We start from the raw sequence: 20,480 nt of genomic DNA, 5'->3' as shown, positions 1-20,480 counted from the left end.
GATGGGTGCTGACGAGTTGATGGGTGCAGCACACCCACATGACACATGTATACATATATAATAAACCTGCACGTTGTGCACATGTACCCTAGAACTTAAAAGTATAGTTAAAAAAAAAAAAAACCAAAAAACAAAAAAACACTGACATCATTTTTCACAGAATTAGAAAAAAATTCCCCAAATTCTAATGGATCCAAAAAAGGCACAAATAACAAAATGAATCTTAAGCAAAAATACAAATTTGGAGGCATCACATAACCTGATTTCAAATTACACTACAAGGCTAGAGTTACCAAGCCAGCATTTTACTGGTATAAAAGTAGATGCATAGACCAATAACACACAACAGAGAACCCATAAATAAACCCAAATACGTACTACCAACTGATCTTAGATACAGCACAGAAAAACGTAAAGTGGGGAAATGACACCTTATTATAAAAATGGTGCTGGGAAAACTGGATAGCCACATGTAGAAGAATGAAAATGGATCATTATCCCTCACTTCATAAAAAATTACCACAAGATTGATTAAATACTTAAACATAAGTCCTGAAACTATATAAATTCTAGAAGACAACTTTGGAAAAATTCTTCTAGACATCAGCCTAGGCATAGAGTTTATGATGAAGACCCCAAAAGCAAATGCAACAAAAACAAAAATGAATAAACAGTTCCTAATTTAACTAAAAAGTTTCTGCATAACAAAAGAAAAATCATCAGAGTAAACAGACAACCCACATAATGGGATAAATTATTTGCAAACTATGCATCCGAAAAAGGACTAATATCCAGAATCTACAAAAGACTCAGACAAAAATTCACATGAGAAGGTGGGCAAATGATATGAATAGACATTTCTCAAAAAAATATATACAAATGTGTAATGGATATAGAAAAATAATTGCTCACCATCACTAATCATCAGGGAAATGCAAACTAAAACCACAATGAGATACTGCCTTACCCTAGCCAGAATGGCCATTATTAAAAAGTCAAAAAACAATAGATGTTGGAGTGGATGTGGTGAAAAGGGAATGCTTATAAACTGCTTGTGAGAATATAAATTAGTACAACCTCTATGGAAAACAATAAGGAGAGTTCTTAAAGAACAAAAAGTAGATATACCATTCAGTCCAGCAATCTCACTAGTGGGTCTCTACCCAAAGGAATAGAAGTCATTACATCAAAAAGACACCTGCATGCATATGTTTATTGCAGGAAAATTCACAATTGCAGACATATAACCTACCTAAGTTCCCATTGACTGATGAGTAGATAAAGAAAATATAATATTTTATATATATATATATATACACACACACATACGTACACCATGGAATACTATTTAGCCATTAAAAGGAATGAAATAATATATTTTACAGTAACTTGGATGGAACTGAAGGCTATTATCCTTAGTGAGGTAATCAGGAATGGAAAACCAAATACTTTATGTTCTCTCTTATAAGTGGGAGCTAAGCTATGCATACTCAACAACACAGAGTGGTGTAATGAACTTTGGAGACTCAGATATGGGGAGAAAGGAGAGGGTGAGGGATGAAAACCTCATATTGGGTACAATGTACACTACTCAGATGATGGGTGCAGTAAAATCTCAGACGTTATCACCATACAATTCATTCATGTAACCAAAAAAAACCACTTGTATCCCATAAGGTATTGAAATTAAAAAAAAATCTAAAATTTAAAAAGAAAGGAAATAATGAAGACAAAGACAGTATGCTGAGAAAAAATGTAATAGAAAGTTTCCACAGAACTTACATGGCAGATTATCTCATTAAACACATGTAGGACACCCTACTTTATCCCACAGTAACCCATTACAATCAAGTGTGCTGTGCACAAACATTTTTATTGTATATAACCTAAATTGCTCATAGAAGTTGTGTTCACTTATTTTTCTTTGGTCTTAATGGAGAATTTAACACCTGAAATATGCGGCCACTAAAAAAAAATGCTGTTTTCCTTGTTGCTTTAATCATTCATATTATTGATTTATAAGCCAACGAAGCTATTTCCTTGCTAAAGGCATCAAATATGCTTCCTTTATGCAATGTGATGCAGATAATTAGTCCATCCCATCATTATTATAGGAAGAAAAATTGACTCCAAATATTTCTAACACTTTTAATTATTGCTACAGACGAGCCTTCCTGATTGTTATTTACATCTTCTAATGTAATGACACCTACTATCAAAATGTTGGGCTAAATTGCATTTGGTTTGCAATGCTCAGTGGTGTTCATGTAAGTGCTGAAGTTAAAAACCACATGCTGTAAATGAAAACTTATTTTTTTCAAAAACAGAATAAAGCTTTAAAAGAAAGCTTCAATTGCAAAGGCACTTTCATTGACAAAGAATGCTAATTATTCTACCAGAAATATAGGTACAATAATACTTATTTTGTGGTTTCAGATTTCAGCACCACAACCTCATAGTTACATATGATATATGATACATGATGATCAAGAACGTAGCATTTTCTGTTAAAAAATGTATTCATTGCCAACACACTTATACAGAACACTGGTACATATTTTATGTTTTTCGATGTTTTAGCAGTGTGCACTGTATCTTGTAGCAAATGAGATAGTCTCAAAGTGCCTCTAACAGAAATATCACATCATGTGAACTACATAAAATGGTAATACAATTGCACTGACTAGGTTAGTTAAAACATGATTTTAAAACATCCTGACAAAACTCCTGTATAAAAAATTCCAAATTACAAAAAATATAAATAAGATTCAAATTACAAATAACATAATATAAAATTACAAATAATATAATATAATACGATATTATAAATAATATAAACAAATGTAAATGAGTTGGACTTTAATTTTCCCAACCCTTTAATTAAGTATCTTGTTTCCAACATGTGTAAATACGGAAAGGTGAGGAGAAGTAACTTTCCATTGGAGAAACCTGGCATACACTATCTCAGGCAGGTTATTAAGATCAACATAAAGAGTGGTAAGTTACATTGGTGATATGTACGCTCGATAAAATGTGACGAAAGTGGCACTTTACCTCTGTGGTCTTCCTTCCCATAACTCATAACTTCAGTCTGACCACAACAACAACAACAAAAACATATCTATATATCAGACAAACACAAATTGAGGATTGTTCTACAAAATACCTAAGTAGGTATTTTCAAAATTGTTAAAATTATTACAAACAAGTCTGAGAATCTGTCATAGCACAGAGGAGCCTAAGGAGATATGAGAAATAAATGTAACATAACATTCTGGATAAAGTGCTAGAACTGAAAATAAATCTTAAGGAAAAACTGAGAAAATCTGAAGAACGTTTGTATTTTAGTTAATAAAAACATCATTTTTTATTAACTGACATTCCTAGTAATAAAAAGGTTCATATTGGCTCATAAGTGTGACAAACCAACATCATTTAACATGTTGATAATAGAGGAAGCCTGTTGTGGGATATCTGGGAATTCTCTGTGCTATCTTCACAACTTTTTTTTTTGTAAAATACAATCTATTTTAAAATTAAAACGAATGTTTGATATTTTAAAAATACCCTGTCATCTTTGATATCTGAGAAAGATCTATTACTTCTTAGAAACTATAAGAATGTCTTGTTCTTTGTTTCACAGAGCATAAAAATGTAGGCCAATTTATACCAAGAAGCTAGAACAAAATTAATTGGGATTCAGAATACATTAAACAGTCAGGTATATAAGTTAAAGTTGAGCAGAAGTGGGAAGTCTAACCTCAAGGTTAAATGTTTAGTGAGACATTAATGCAAACACAGAAATGGTGAAGTGGATTGGGCTGAAGCATTAAAATATCAAAAAGTAGAATGAATAACTACAATGGTGAATGCCTGGCAGCACAATCTGTTTTGAAAGTTGGTTGGTGTTTCCAGCCTTAGTAATGAAGTATTCTAATACCCCATACCAATATTCTCTGAGATCATGTAAGTCAAATAGCTAAGGGCAAATCCATATATTTAAGTCATTTTGTGGAAGAACAGGTTCAATTTATTTTTGAGGAAGAACCCTAAGATAGGGTAAGGCCCGATGAGAATAACAAGGAATCAAATATAGTAACAGACTAAACTGATTGGTCTGGCATCTTGAGATAAAACTACATCAACAAAATACCAGGAAACTACATTTGGCCCACAATCTGGCTGTTTCACTTCCCAAAATAATAATCATAGTTTTTCATTGTATTCAACAGTATTGTCAATTAAGTATATATACTGTGTATATACTGCATAGTTTATATATAAATGCACATATAAATAAAAACCCAATAACTTTCTCGTATATGTATGTGTGTGTGTATATATATACATATACATGTACATATACGTATATACGTGTGTGTATATATACTCACACACGCACACATATATATCACATACACACACACACACACACATAGATATAGAAAATGAATAGAGAGAGAATTTCCAAAATGGTAGAATAAGGAGCCATGAAATTCTGCTTCACCATAAGAACATTGAGGGCATTGGGGAAAAGTTGTCAATATAAACTTTTTAGAATAATTTAAATTAAGGATGTACAAAAATGTAAGAAATATTTATTCAAAAATGGCTAAATCTTGATAAGAAGAGAGTGCTTTGCAGCCTTTTGAGGTACTCTTGTCCCATCTGCACCTCCCCAGCTCCATGGTAGAGTTGAGTATCAACAGGCCTATTATCAAAATAACCATAAAAACATGTAGCCTAACGGCCACTGGAGGGGACTAATTGGGTCTAAAGTATCCCCAAAGCTTCATACCTAAACTTTTATGAATTGACCTTTCTGTCAGTGGTCTGGAATCCCACACTTGTAGAGCCTGTCTTTACATTACCCGAATGAAAGCTTGCTCACTGGTAACAGCCTTTTTCCTGTGTCATTTGTAAAAAAAAAAAAAAAAAAAAAAAAAAATCGGTACCAATAATTTAACACTGAGAACACAGGTGGCAATAGCAATTTGAGCAAACAAGTAGCTGATGAAAAAACTTTAATGGGAAGGCTGATGAGATGTCCACTGAGGGCTTAGAGAAGATCTGGCATATTACTGAATAGCTAGTATGCAATGCATACGCTCAGGATTGTGCTCATGCCCAGGAAAGATCTGAGAAGGTCCTAATCTCTTCCCTCTCAGGGACCTTATGGTTCTGTGCAAGCAGAAAGTAATGGCAAATGCATTTTACCAAGGATTGTAAAATGGTGTCAATTTAATAAAAGCCTAGGCAGCTCTGAAGTTTGTAAGAAAAAAGTCACATTCCTCTCAAGTTACTTGCTTTTTTGTGTTGCATAACCTCATTCACATTTTAGTTCTTTCTCATATTCCTCATGGATTAATGTCTAGTTGTGTACATGTGTGTATATGTCTGATGAATATGAAGTTATCATTTATTATTAGTCAATAACCATAAGTAATTACTTTAATTCTCACTGCTTATAAAATGCCACATTGATTATTGGCTATATGTGTCCAATTGGTCATTGTTGAATCGGCTAAATTAATCTGTTACTACATAGGGGAAAATTATGGTAATTGGAAGAACTATTATATGTGCTTTATGTTTTACATGAGAGATATTATTTATCAAGCACTTCTTATATTCCAAGCACAATTCTAAGTACTTTACATGCACAATATCTTTAAACGTTCAAATGTGGAGACTTATTTAATTTTCCAGGTAATACTTGCTAAAAGGGCAAGACCTTAAGAGACAGCCAGTGGAGTCAGTGAGAGCTGAGCAGTTTGAAAGAGTCAGTGCAATGTATATACATATACATATATATATATATACACACACATATATATCTCTGCTTCCAGACTTCCAGAGTTATTGCGCATATATATATATATATATATACACATAGCTTTTTAGTTAAAAGTAACAGAAATACATGAGCACTAACTTAAGCATAAAGAGAAATTAATTATACTTCATCTTGTGGAACCAAGTAATAGGCATATAACTTGGCCTCAGGAACATTCTGAAACCAGGACTAGATGTTCTCTCTACTCATTTACTTTATTCCTTTCTCTTGTCGGGTTAGATGTTTTCTTATTTTTAGTCACTATTGGTGATCATGATGAATGTAGATAGTCATTCTTTATCTCTATATGAATATGATTTTTACTTGCCCCCTCAAATTCAGTACAATTTCAAGTATGAATTAAAGTAGAATATGCTGTGATACAAGCTGTGTAGAGTTGTTCCTGTCCATTACTTCCAGCCCCATCTTTGCCCCATTGCATTGAAATCATATAACCACACCAGCATTACTTCTTCTATTATCAACCACATTTACAATAATCGGAGTAAACAGAGTCGTTTTCAGAGAATGTATTAGTGAAAATTTTGAACTTAAACAGTCTGAGGAGAAAAAATGGTAATACTGATGGCTTTGATCCTGTGTAATCACGATGGAATCGGGGTCATGTCCAGAGGCATTTTGTGCCCATACCACAGTCACTCTTAAGAAGAAAAAACAGAGTTCCTATTTTTGCCACCTAATTCTGTTTTGTGTGCTTTTCAAACACACAAGAGACAACTATTTTATAAGTTCATTGTGATTCTGTGAAAAACAAAGAGGAATGGGAAATGACAAATGCTTATTTTCTTGATTCTGGCCTCTTCAAAGTTTAATAGCAAGGACACATTCATTTGACAATTAACTGTAGTGCAATTTATTTTATAAGATATTTTTCAATTTTTTTTTTGCAGTGAATATGCACAATGTAAATTTATTATTTTAATCATTTTGAAGTGTATAACGTAATGATGTTAATCACATTCACATTGTTGTGCAACCATTATCACCAGAATTATTTTTTGTCTTCTAACACTAAAGCTAGCTCTACCCTTTAAACAGTAACTCTTTTCTCTCTCCTCCCAGAAGCTCCTGGCAATGACCATTCTACTGTCTGTCTCTATGAATTTGGTGGCTCTGTGCACCTCATAAATGTGGAAACATAGAGTATTTGTTTTTTGTTGTTGTTGTTGCTGTGACTGGCTTATTTCATTTAGCAGAAAGTCTTCAAGGTTCTAGTATGTGTCAGAATGCCATTCCTCTTTAATGGCGATTTTCTGTATGGTTCTTTTTCGTAATTTCTATTTGTCGATATTCTTATTTTGTTCACATATGGTTGTACTAATTTCTTTTACTTCGTTGTATTTTCCCTTAGCTCTTTGCACACATTTAAGATGGGTATTCTAACATTTTATGTAGTAAGTTTGGTACACATGGGCATAAATGTGGGGAAAATAGATACTGAGGGGAACTAGAGAGGAGAGAGATCGAGGGGGAATCGAGGGATGAAAACCTCTCCACTGGGTAGTATGCTCACTACCTGTAACAAGATCATTCATACCCCAAGCCTCAGCGTCATGCAATATACTGATGTAACAAACCTGCATATGTGTACCACCTGAATCTAAAACAAAAGTTGAAATTATTTCTTTAAAAAGTCTGATGGCTGTGTTTCTCAGTGAGTTTCTGTAGATGTTCTCTGTTCTTTTTAATGGGTCGTGTTCTTCTGTTTCTTTGAATATATTGTGCTATTTTTGTTGAAAATTAGTGGATTAAAAAACAACTCCCAATCTTGGCAGACGGTTGTGAAACTTTTGCTAATTAAGAAGGTGAGTTCTGAGTCTTGGAACCAGCCTGAAGTGAAAGCTTAAAGTCTTTTGTGGTCTTTTCTGGGTATGTGTCTTACCTGGGCTCATATGTGTACTATTTTTTATTCCCCCCATAGAAATTGCTGTCTTTAAGTGTCTTAAATTCCCAAGGAATCTCACCCCAGTTTTTTCTAGGAACCTTATATACTCTATTGTACTCTTCTACCCATCAATTCTTGCCACAGCGGTCTACAACACTGCCACAGCTTTTACATTCTTCAGTGTCCACTATTGCCTTCAATGGCTTTCAGTGGTGTGAGATCCCAGCAATGGTTCTTTATCTTTATGAGCTCTGAGACAGAAATCAGTCTCTCAGGCAACCCAAAGCCAGGTTAGAATGATGCAAATAAGTTTTTCTCTGCTCATTCAGGCCCCTGAGAGGAAACCAGAGATTTGGCAACTTCCGCCTTATGGCACCACACTGTACCAAAGAGTGCGTAGGGCAAGCGTGAAGAAAAATGTCATGATATTTCCTACCATTGAAATGTGGCTTCTTGATTACGCATTTGCTTGGTAAGTTTCCTAGTGCACCATTTTGCTGGCATCACATCTCTATTTGCATAATTTTAATCATCACAAAATATAAAGAAAACTCAAAGAAGTGTGAGAGACAACACGAATATCTTTTTCAAAGCATTTGTTATGGAGGAAAAGTAAAATACATATATTTGATATATTTATTATGATTTTATTTTTACTTCAAAACTACCAATTTACTTAACTTTGGAAAAGTTCTCATCAGTTTATCAAGCTGAAATATTTATGCTAGGGGGACAACAGAAAAATCAATATATATCTTTGGTATTTGCCCTTACATGTGTTTCACTGTCCTTTGATGGACCGTTAGAGCGTGAACCTTGAATCATCAAAGTGATAGCAAGCCAACATTAAAATAAAATTCAGGGAAAGCATTTTAATTGGAAGATAATCCTTTACCTTCTGAGCTGGTGATTTCTTTTAGGGGAAACGTGGATATAACCATTACATTCTGAAGGAGATAAGTTTTAAAAAGTCTCTATATTTAAACCAAAAGAAGAGGTATGTAAAAAGAAACTATTGTATCATGATGTTTGGGGAGACTTTCAAAAGACTCTTCTAGGATCACTTTTGGACTTAAGCACTTTTATCTCATTTATTTTAACTTGCACATGCATCTAGCAGTAGAAGAAATTAAAATAATTTGAATCTAAATCGTATTAAATGTATATTTATTTAACATGTTATTCAAATTTTAACCATTTAAAATATGAATGCACAAATGCTTAGAAAAAATGAGCTCAAAATTAATAGTTGTTCCATTTTACTTGCTTCCAGATGTTTAATAATACAAAAGTTGTTTAACAATAGTAAACAATAGCAATAGTAAAATCATTTAAATATTATGCCATATGCCATGAAATGCATTAAAGGGAAGAGTACTTAAAAAGTAAATGAGATCAGAGTGAAGCGATAATGCAGCTGAAAAAATTCATTAAAGAGAATATAGAGAGAAAACCTAGCCTATAAACCAGCTTCCTTGTTTCCTTTTTATTTTTAAACTAATGTGGCTTATGATGTTAACTTTGAAATGACCCCCTGTGAAAATTGTGATCATAATGATGTTTAATTACATTTAAATCAATCATAAAATAGTTGATTTTTAAGATAATTATCTTATGCTTCTGAAATTAGCATGCCAAAATTGTAATTGCAGCCCGCTACTTGTATAATATTTTTGTAATAGAAAGATACTTAATACAACCATACAGACATATATTAGTAAAATCATAAATGAGCACATAGAATATAGAGAAGGGAAGGTGAGATTGCTTTTAATCAACCTCTGCCTCCAGATTACTAGCTACATTTTTCTTTATTCATCAGATAAATACTACACTTGGCTATACTTGTCTTAAAGTTATTTAAGTGTCTTCAGATATTTACTCTGTATGTTGTAAGTATCCATAAGGAGCCTGATGGGTTGATGCTGCTTTAACTCTTATTCTATCACTTAACTCTTACTCTATTTCTCTGCATTCATCAGTGAAACATCATTTTATTCACAGCAAGAAGTCTGACAAAATGAAGCAGCTCTACTACCTTTAGATCTAAACTGTAGGATAAGAAAAATAATTAAAGAACTAAATTCTTCTTGTTCAGGTACATAAGGGAAACCTTCCACCAAAGGGACAAAAAATAGAGCAAAAGGTTTATGGAAGATTCCTACTATGGCTGAGTGAAATGAACAGAACTTAATAGCTAAAAGAATAATAGCTACCCTTTATCGAAAGGTCACTACGATTGCTCTGCTAGATGTTTTACATAAAGTATATAAGCCCAGCTCCTGGCTAAAAAACTATGTATAATTTTTCAGGCCCAACCATATGCAATTAATTATAGAGGCTTTGCCCGGCAGGCATCATGAGATAAACTGCCTCCCAACACAAGACTTAGTGTGCAGCCAATGCATTGAGTCCCTGAAGGCAGCTGTAGTTAAGGACTCAGGCTCCTCTGGGTGGCTATGCTCTTATGACTGCATTCATTTCTATCCCAGGGATCTCCATGAAGAAGTTTCTTCATCTGCGCCTTTGGCCAAAGCATTCTTCACGTGCCTCTGCGAAGACCTCTTTAGGGGCCAGGGAATAGGGGCGGTGGAGAGGAAATTTGAAAACACTTTTTCTCCACTCTTACTCAGTACTCAATACTTTTCCATTTCTAGCTCTTTACCCTCTCACTACCTCAGGTTTTGATTACATAAAAGGAAAGACAGGAACCTTTGGTTTGAGGTTCCTTGGCAGTGAGATCATTCTCCGTATCTGTGCTGATTCACCTCACACTAGATCAGTGCAATTCTATGGGGAACAATGGGACTCAGTACTTTCTATGGTTTAGTCTTTCTGCTTACACTCATTTCATTAAGTAATTAAAGGCTTGATTTTTAATTACATTTTTACTTGTTTTCTTAATCTGCTACCCCAGCACTTGGCAGCTCAGCTGACCTCCCAACATATAAATTAAACTTCTGAAAAACCCAATGAGTTATATGTTATTATTATATTAATTTATATATAGGGAATACTGGGGCTCAGAAAGGTTTACATAATTTATGACCATATAGGTAATAAGTGGTAGAATCAATAGATGAACTTGGTTCTTACTAGAATGTAAGGCCAGCACATTTGACCAACACACTCACCAACTTGAGTGAACAAACCATGTTATTGGAACAGCGTTACCTTTGTTGGATAGGGGTTAGTGTGTGACAAATAATGAGAGTGCAAAGGATATAACTGAGCACTGTTTCTCATTTGATCAAACCACAAGTGGATAAATATCACCAGTGAAATTCTCAGAGGAGCTGGCACTGACCAAGGCAGGGGATTATTGTTTAAACACCATTATGTACACCATATAGACTGCATTGTCAGTAAGAAACCTCCCAAAAAAAGAAGAAAAGAAAAGTGGCATATTATTATAATATCTTGGAGCCTATTATTGTAATACCTTTACCGCAACAAAGCGTAATGGCCATTTTTAGTGGAATCATTTGATGCAGTCATTCATAACGTAATTGTTTTCTATTTGTTGTTGTAACAAATTACCACAAATTAAGTGTCTTAAAACAAAACATATTTATTACCTTAAAGATTTGAAGGTGTATAGTCTGACATGGGTCTCATCGGGCTAAAATAAAAGCATTAGCAGGGCAGTGCTTCTTTCCGGTGTGTCTGGAAAAAAAAAAAACAACTAAATTTCATTGTTCTTTCTAGGTTCTAGCTGCTGGTCACTTTCCGTGGCTCATGGCTCCTTCCTACATCTTCAAAACCAGCAATATCTGGCTGAGTCCTCAAGCTGCCATTCCTCTGATTCTCCCTTTTGTAGTCACACCTCATTCTAGTTCTGTCTTCTGCTTCTTTCTCCTTGTTCCCTATTTAAGGACCCTTGCAATTACATTGGACCACTCAGTTAATCCAGGATAATCTCCCTTTTTCTTAAGATTAGTTAATTAGCAACTTTAATTTCCTGTTTACCTTCTAACTTAACCCATTCTTAATTTCCAGGAATTAGGATTTAGATGCCGTTTTGTGGGACACTATTCTGGCTATCACACAGAATGTCGCCATTTTGTGAAATAACAGCACAGGAGCATTTGATTCCATTTTCCTTCATGCTGTATTTCTGACAAAAGCAACTGTCCTTCTTGGATAATGTAAATTTTGTGGATTTTTATATCTCTGAAACAGAAAATACTATATGGGGCATATTAAGGCAGTTATTTCTAGATGTCATGGCAATCTTACAGAAGTTTATAATCAAGAGAAATAAAATAGTATTGTCAAATCATTTCTCAAAATAGTTACATTTTCAAAAACCAGAGCTTAAAAATCATTTCAATGTTAAAACATATGCTATGAATGTATCTGAGACCTTTCTGATTGAAGTCTTAAGTTTGAGAACTGAATTCAGTTTGGAGAGGATAAATCAGACATAGTTTCTGTCTTTGCAGAGTCTATTGAAGACTTCTAGGGGAAGACTTCTATAACACAGAGGATAGGCCTGCTAGCCCTCTAATCAGATTTCTTTTAGTAGCCAGCTGTTTGACCATGGTCAACCTCTATTACATTTAGTTAATTATTTGTAAAATGGAGATTATAGTAGTACCCTTTGATGGGTAATTTCATGTATCAACTTCACTGGGCTGCAAGGGGCCCAGATATTGGGCCAACCATTATTATGGGTATTCCTGTGAGGATGTTTCTGGATAAGAATAGCATGTGAATTGCTTTATTAAGTAAAGCAGATTGCCATTGCTAACATCAAGTATTGGAGAGACTCATCCAATCAGCTGAAACCCAGAATAAAACAAAAAGGCCGATTCTCTCATGAGTAGGGGGGAGCTTTTTCTGCCACAGTACCCTTAGTTGGGACATTGTTTTTATTGCTACCTTTGGTCTCAAACTAAAACATTGGCTGTTTCTGGGTCCTGAATTAGCTGGCATTTTAACTGGAACTAAACCAACCACTCCCCTGAGTCTCCAGCTTGCTGACTGCAAATCTTGGAAATTGTTATCCTCCATAATTGCGTGAGTGAATTATTTATAATATCTATCTATCTGTCATCTATCTATCTATCCATCCATCCATGCATTCATACACATCCTATTGGATCTGTTTTTCTGAAGAAACCTGACTAATACAGAGTCTGGTATCCAGAGTGCTTCTAGAAAAATAGAATATCAAAGATGTTATTTCTGAATTGATTATGTGTTTTCGGGAATCTGTTCTGTAATTTGTTTATATTTAACACACTAATGACTATTTCCAGTAATAAAGATACCACTGTAAGTCCATGGTATGATCTGGAATTAGATATATTCAAAATATCATATTTGGATAGTCCTAATCAAATATATATAGAAAGCAAGGTTTGAGTGAAGATGTATATGATACCTTTGAAACACTTTTGTCAAACTAATGAGCATAATGAGATTGGCTGGTTGCTCTTAATGTCACTGGAAAATGTGAGGATAAAAAAGAATGAGCTCAGGAATTTGAATTTCTAGCTTAAGCATAACATAAATAGCCTAAAAGCTTCTATATGTGCCCTGAAGGAGATCTTCACTTCCTTGGCTGCAGGGCTGAGATTATTAATAATCAAAATCAGAATCTCATCTTGCTACTTGCTGAATTATACTGAAAGTTTAACTCCTAGCCTTGCAAGATAGCTACTGTTAAAGTGAAGACATTAATTGAGAAATAATAGGATTCTAAAAGTTGGAATCAAGACCTGTGAAAAGACCCTGATGAAACTGAAGACATTAAACTCCTAAACTCTGATGAGTTTTCTATGCAAATAGAAGAGGTCTTTCATCTGCAGTGAAAACTGTCACTCACCCTCAGAGAGAAGTGACCTCTCCACTTGTGCCCCCTTCATTGAGGAGATCCACCCTGCATTGGCTGAGAAAACGGCAATAGGCAGTTTCCATGTAAGACAATATTAAGTCTTCTCAGTAACAATCCTCATCACCCTATCTATTTTTAGACCTATACCTTGGCTCAAGTCCTATTAGGACAAGCTGTGAACCATAAGGACATAGGCTACATTGCAAAAGAACGAATACAGTTTTCCAATTTATATAGACAGGAATCTGAGAAACGTGACAGAGTTAGTATCAAGGATGTAGAAAAATGGTGAAAGGAATGTAAAGTGGGAATAAATATGCATTTCATCATGACTGTGAGAAATACATTTCTGAGGGGAGTCCTAGGATCCCTGAAAAGCTCTATAATCACTCTTTTCTCTAGAACACATGTTTCAGTGGGACTGAACTCACTGAAATGGAAAAACTAAATGCAATAGCAGAAATTGGATTCCAGGGCAGCAGAGGTCAAGTGATTGCACACAACTATCAAAAATAAGGTTGGTTTGGTTACCATAATGGACAACAGAATCAAAGCAGCAATCAGAATAGTGTATTCTGTACACCTATGGTGTTGCCTAGCTGATAAATTATATACCTGGAAGTAAAGAAGATAAGAAACATATTAAATTCTTGCTTGATCAGTATAAGCAAAAACATGTCCTAGATCAAGTGAAGAAAAGTCTAACTTGAATTATAGAAACAAACAAACAAAACAAAACAAAACAAGAATGATGACCTTTCAATCAATTCCCAGACTTGAGGAGCTGGTTTACAGATCCAGAACCCCTTGAATAAAGAGGAGACCGGGTCCTAGAGAGGAAGGACTTTGGTACGATGCTAAAAGTCATACTATTAATATTTCTCCCAGCCTTCCCCAAAGGCCAAAGGGATCTATGGCTTTTATAAAGCTAACTTTACATTGTGGGGAAAAAATCAGATATTTCAGGGAATATTGGATACTGGCTCTGAATTGACATTAATTTTAGATGACCCAAAACTGTGCCCCACCAGTCAGAGTAAGGGCTTAAGAAAATAAGGAGATCAATGGAGTTTGAGCTCAGGTCCATCTCATAGTAGGCCCACTCAGTCCTTCAACTCATCCTGTGGTTTCTGCCTCCAGTTCTAGAATGGATAACTGGAATAGATACACCCAGTAACTGGCAGATTCTTCAAACTGGTTCCCCGACCTGTGGAGTGAGGTTTATTATGGTGGAAAAAACCAAATGGAATTTACTTAGAAATGCCTTTACCCAGGAAAATAGTAAATCAAAAGCAAAACCACATTTTTGAAAAGACTACAGAGATTAGTACCACCATCAGGGACTTGAAAGATGCAGGGTTGGTGATTACCACTACATCTCCATTTAACTAACTTATTCTACCTGTGTAGAGGACAAATGGATATTGGATAATGACAGTAAATTATGGTACGCTTAACCAGGTGGTCATTCTAATTGCAGCTACTGTATCACATGTGGTTTCATTGCTTTGTGCAAATTAACACAAACCCAGGTACCTGATATGCAGCTACTAATCTGAATTTTTTTTTTTATATCTGTCAATAAGGACAATGAAAAGCAGTTGCATTTCAGCCTGCTCACCCAGCAATACACCTTAACTGTCCTACCTCAGGGGTATATCAACTTTCTAGCCTTATGTAATAATTTAGTTTGCAGGGATCTTGATCGCCTTTTTTTCCCCCCACAAAATATCATACTACTCCATTGCATTGATGGCATCAGGCTGATTGAAACTAGTAAGAAGTAGCAACTACTCTAGACTTATTGCTAAAATATTTGTGTCAGAGGGTGAGAAACAAATTTGACAAAAATTTGGCAGACTCCTATCTCAGTTGTGTTTTTAGGTGTGCAATGGTGTGGGGCATGATAAGACATTTTTTCTAAGTTAAAAGATACATTTTTGCATCTGGCCATTCCTATAATCAAAAAGATGCACAGATCCTAGTGATTTGGGGGGCAACATATTAACCATTTGAGTGTGTTACTCTGACCCATTTATTGAGTGACTTGAGAAGCTACTAGTTTTGAGTGGAGGCCAGAAAAAGAGAAGGCTGTGGAACAGGACTGTGGTGCCAGCTGCTCTTCCATTTGGACCATATAATCCAGTGGATTTAGTTTTACTTAAAGTGTCAGTGGCAGATAGAGATGCTGTTTGGGGCCTGTGGCAGGCCACTAAAAGTGCATCACAGCCCTTAGGATTGTGGAACAAGAATCTGCCGTCTTCTGTGGATAGGAGCTCTCCTTTTGAGAAACAGACATGGCCTCCTGCTAGGCCTTAGTAGAGACTGAATACTTAATCATGGGCCACCATGTTACCGAGAGACCTGAGCTTTCCATTGTGAAATGGATGTGATCTTACCCACTGCCTTAGTTTCTTCCTGCTGCTCTAATAAAATACCTTAGATTGTGTCACTTATAAACAGCAAAAAAGTATTTCTCACATTTCTGGAGGCCAGTAGATCCGAGATCAAAACAGGGAAATCTAGTGTCTGGTGAAGCCTCACTCTTTGTTTCCAAGATGGTGCCTTTGTTTTTGCATCACCACATGATAGAAGGTGAAAGGGCAGAAAAGATGATAAAGCCTGGTAGCTCTCTGAAGTTTCTTATAAAAGCATTCATAGTATTCACAAGGGTAGAACCCTCGTTACTTAATCAGTGCCAAAATGCTCCACCTCTTATTACCATTCTATTGGAGTTTAAATGCTAACATTTGAGTTTTGGAGGGACACATACATTCAAACCATAACACCCATAACACTATACAGTTGGAAATGTACAGCGGCATTGAACAAAAGTTACATATATGAGATTGAACTCCAACAGGCCTTAAAGGCACAATTAAGTTACTGGAATGAGTGGTCTAATTGTTAATATTCTCCATTTCTGTCACTCTACCTTCTCTCTCCCAGCCTGCACTTGTGGCCTAATGAAAAGTTCCCGAAGATCAGTTGACAGAGGAAGAGAATACTTGAGCCTGATTTAAAAATGGTTTCATGTGATATCCAGGCACCAAACAAAACTGGACGGCTGTGGTACTATAGCCTCTTTCTGGGACACCCTTGAACAACCTTGGTAAAGAAAAATTCTCCCGATAGACATAACTTCAAGAAGTGCACTTGGCTGTTCATTTTACTTCAATGAAAACATGGCTAAACATGCAATTATATACTAATTCATGGGCTGTGACTGAGAGTTTGGCTGGACAGTCAGGGACTTGGAAGAAACATGATTGAGAAATTGCTGACAAAGTTGAGAAAGATGCATATGAATAGATCCCTCTGAATGGGCAAAAATATATATATATATATTTGAATTCCATGTGCACGTTCACCAAAAATGACATCAGCAGAAGATTTTATAAACCAAGTGGATAACAAGACCAATTCTGTAGATACCAGCCACACTCTTCCCCTCAGCCACCCCGTCACTGCCCAAAGGGCTCATAAGCAAAGTGACCACTGTGGCAGAGATGGCAGTTATGCATTGTGTCAACCACAAGGACTTCCACTCAACAAGGCCAACCTGCTTAATGGCACCACTGATTATCCAATCTGCCAGGATCAGGGACCAACATTAATTCCATAATATGACACCATTACCTATGGTGATCAGGCAAATGCCTGACAGTAAGTTGAATACATTGAACCACTTTCATCATTGAAGGGGCAACACGTGTTTTGTTCTTACTGGAATAGAAACCTACCTTGAATAACAATGTCTATTCTCTGCATACAACACTTCTGACAAAACTACCAACTACAGACTCACAGAATCCCTTATCCACTGTTACGGTGTTACACACAGCTCTGCTTCTGATAAAGGAACTCACTTCACAACAAATAAAGCATGACAATGGGTCCACGCTTTTGGCACTCACTAGTTTGACCATGTTTCCCACTGTATTAATATTAGTCCATTCTCACACTGTGATAAAGAACTACCTGGGACTGTGTAATTTATGAAGAAAAGATATTTCATTGACTCACAGTTCTGCAGGCTTAACAGGAATCATGACTTGGAGACCTTAGGAAACTTACAATCATGGCAGAAAGTGAAGGGGAAGCAAACACATCTTACCATGGTGGAGCAGCAGGGAGGGAGAGAGAGAGAGAGAGAGAGAGAGAAAGAGAGAGGAAGTACCACACACTTTCAAACAACCAGATGTTGTGATAATAATTCACACATTATCACAAGAACAGGAAGGGGAAAGTTTGCCCCCATGATTCAACCACCTCCCACCTGGCCCCTCCCCCAACACATGGGGGTTACAATCCAAGATGAAATTTGGGTGGGGACACAGAGCCAAACCATATCACCCATAATTCTCAATTAGTTGGCTTGATATAAGAATTAAATGACCTTTTAAAGATGGTTGCAATGCCAGATAGATGGGCTGGGGCAAGGTTGTTTAGGAGGCTGTGTATATGCTTTGAGTTATTATCCAGTGTATGGTGCTATTTCTCCTATAGACAGGATTCATAGGTCCAGGAATCAAGAGGTAGAAATGGGAATAGTAGCGCTCACTAGTCTGTTCTTGCATTGCTCTAAATAAATACCTGAGTCTGGGTAACCTATAAAGAAAAGAGGTTTAATTGGCTCACAGTTCTGTAGACTGTACAGGAAGCATGAAGCTGGCAGCTGCTTAGGTTCTGAGAAGGCCTCAGAAAATTTACAATCGTGGCAGAAGTGAAGTGGGAGCAGGAGGTGAAGGTTAGACAAGTGCGAGAGAGAGGGGGCAGGTGCTACACACATTTAAAGGAATAGATATGACAAAAATTTACTCACCATTATGAGGACAGTACCAAAGGGAATGGTACTAAACCAGTCATGAGACATCTGCCCCCATGATCAAATCACCTCCCATCAGGCCTCACCTCCAATATGGGGATTACATTTCAATGAGATTTGAGCAGGGGAACACATCCAAACAATATTATGACCCATTAGCAAAATGTTTGCTTCCTATTTCCTGGACCTCATGGTTTGCTGACCTAGAAGTCTTAGTACCAAAAAGAAACTTACATGATTGTAAGTTTCCTGAGACCTCTCCAGAAGCTGAGTAGATAACAGCATCATGCTTCTTGTACAGTATACAAAACTGAGCTAAACGTCTTTTCTTTATAAGTAACCCAGTGTCAGGTGTTTCTTCATAGCAATGCTTCCAAAAGGATATACAATAATAATTCTATTAAACTATCAATTAAGATTGCCACCTGGCCACATTAGCCTCCTCATGCCTTTGAATCAACAAGGAAAGAAGAGAATTACTATGTTGGCTGGATTGATTGATACTGACTAATAAGAAGAAATTGCCCTATCTCTGAACAATGAAGTTAAGAAAGAATGTGTATAAAATGTAAAATAACTTTTAGGGTGACTTTTAATATTAACATGCTCTGTGATTATAATTGATGGAGTACCACAATAACCCAATTCAAGCAGGACTAGTAATGGCCAAGACTCTTCAGTAATAAAAGTTTGGGTCATCCCACCAGGTAATGAACCAGGATTAGCTGAGGTGCTTGCTGAAGAAAAGGGGAATTCAGATTGGGTAGTGGAAGAAATTAGTTATAAATCCAGTTACAAGCATGTGATCAGTTACAGAAGTAAGAATTGATATTGTCATGGTATTTCCTTATTTTGTTATGACTATTTGTGTGTGTGTGTGTGTATATTATATATATATAGGCATACTTGCTTGTGTATATATATTAATCAAATGCTTTTTGTTTTCTCTCCTCTCCTATTCCCTATTCCATAATATTCATTTACTTTATCTTATCCTATTGGAGTATTATTAATTTTAACTTTTACTTTTTAGGTTTTTTTATAATTTTAACTTATATTTTACATTCAAGTGTTTCACATGCAAGTTTGCTACATGGGTATATTGTGTGATGCTGAGGTTTGGGCTACAAAAGATTCCATCACCCAGGTAATGAGCATGGTACTCAATAGGTAGTTTTTCCTCTCTTGTTTCCCTACCTCTCTCCTCCCTCTACTAGTCCCCAGTGTCTATTGCTCCCATCTTTATTTCCCTTTAGCTCCCACTTATAAGTGAAAACATGTGGTATTTAGTTTTCTGTTCCTATGTTAATTTACATAGAATTATGTTATTCTAAATGTTAAATTACATCAAAAATTATGTTAAATTACATAGAAAATGGCCTCCAGCTGCTTCCATGTTGCTGCAAAGAACATTATTTTGTTCTTTTTTATGACTGCATAATATTCCGTGTTGTATATTACCAATTTTTTTAGTACAATTTGCCACTGATGGACACCTGGGTTATTCCAAGTCTTTGCTATTGAGAATAGCACTACAATAAAGATATGAGTGCATGTGCCTTTTTGGTAGAATGGTTTATTTTCCTTTGAATATATACCCAGTAATGGGATTGCTGGGTTGAATACTAGCTCTGTTTTTAGTTATTTCAGAAACTGCCAAACTGCTTTCCATTGTGGCTGATCTAATTTACATTTTCACCAACAGTGTTAAGCACTCCCTTCTCTCCACAGCCATGCCAGTATTTGTTATTTTTTGACGTTTTAGCAATAATCATCCTAACTGGTGTGAGATGGTATCTAATTGTGGTCTTGATTTGCATTTCTCTGATGATTAGTGATATGAAGCTATTTTTCATACATTTGCTGGCCACTTATATGTCTTCTTTTGAGAAGTGTCTCCATGTCTTTTGCCCATTTTTTAATGGGGTATTTGTTTTTAGCTTGTTGAATTGTTTCTTATAAATTCTGAATATTAGAACTTTGTTACATGCATACTTTGCAAATGCTTTCTCCCACTCTGTAAGTTATCTGTTTACTCTGTCGATAATTTCTTTTTTTCTTTTCTTTT

The sequence above is a fragment of the Colobus angolensis genome, unplaced genomic scaffold, assembly GCF_000951035.1.
Source record: "Colobus angolensis palliatus isolate OR3802 unplaced genomic scaffold, Cang.pa_1.0 Scaffold331, whole genome shotgun sequence".
NCBI lineage: Eukaryota > Metazoa > Chordata > Mammalia > Primates > Cercopithecidae > Colobus > Colobus angolensis.
The sequence above is the reverse complement of the archived record's forward strand: the minus strand, read 5'-3'. Positions refer to the sequence as shown.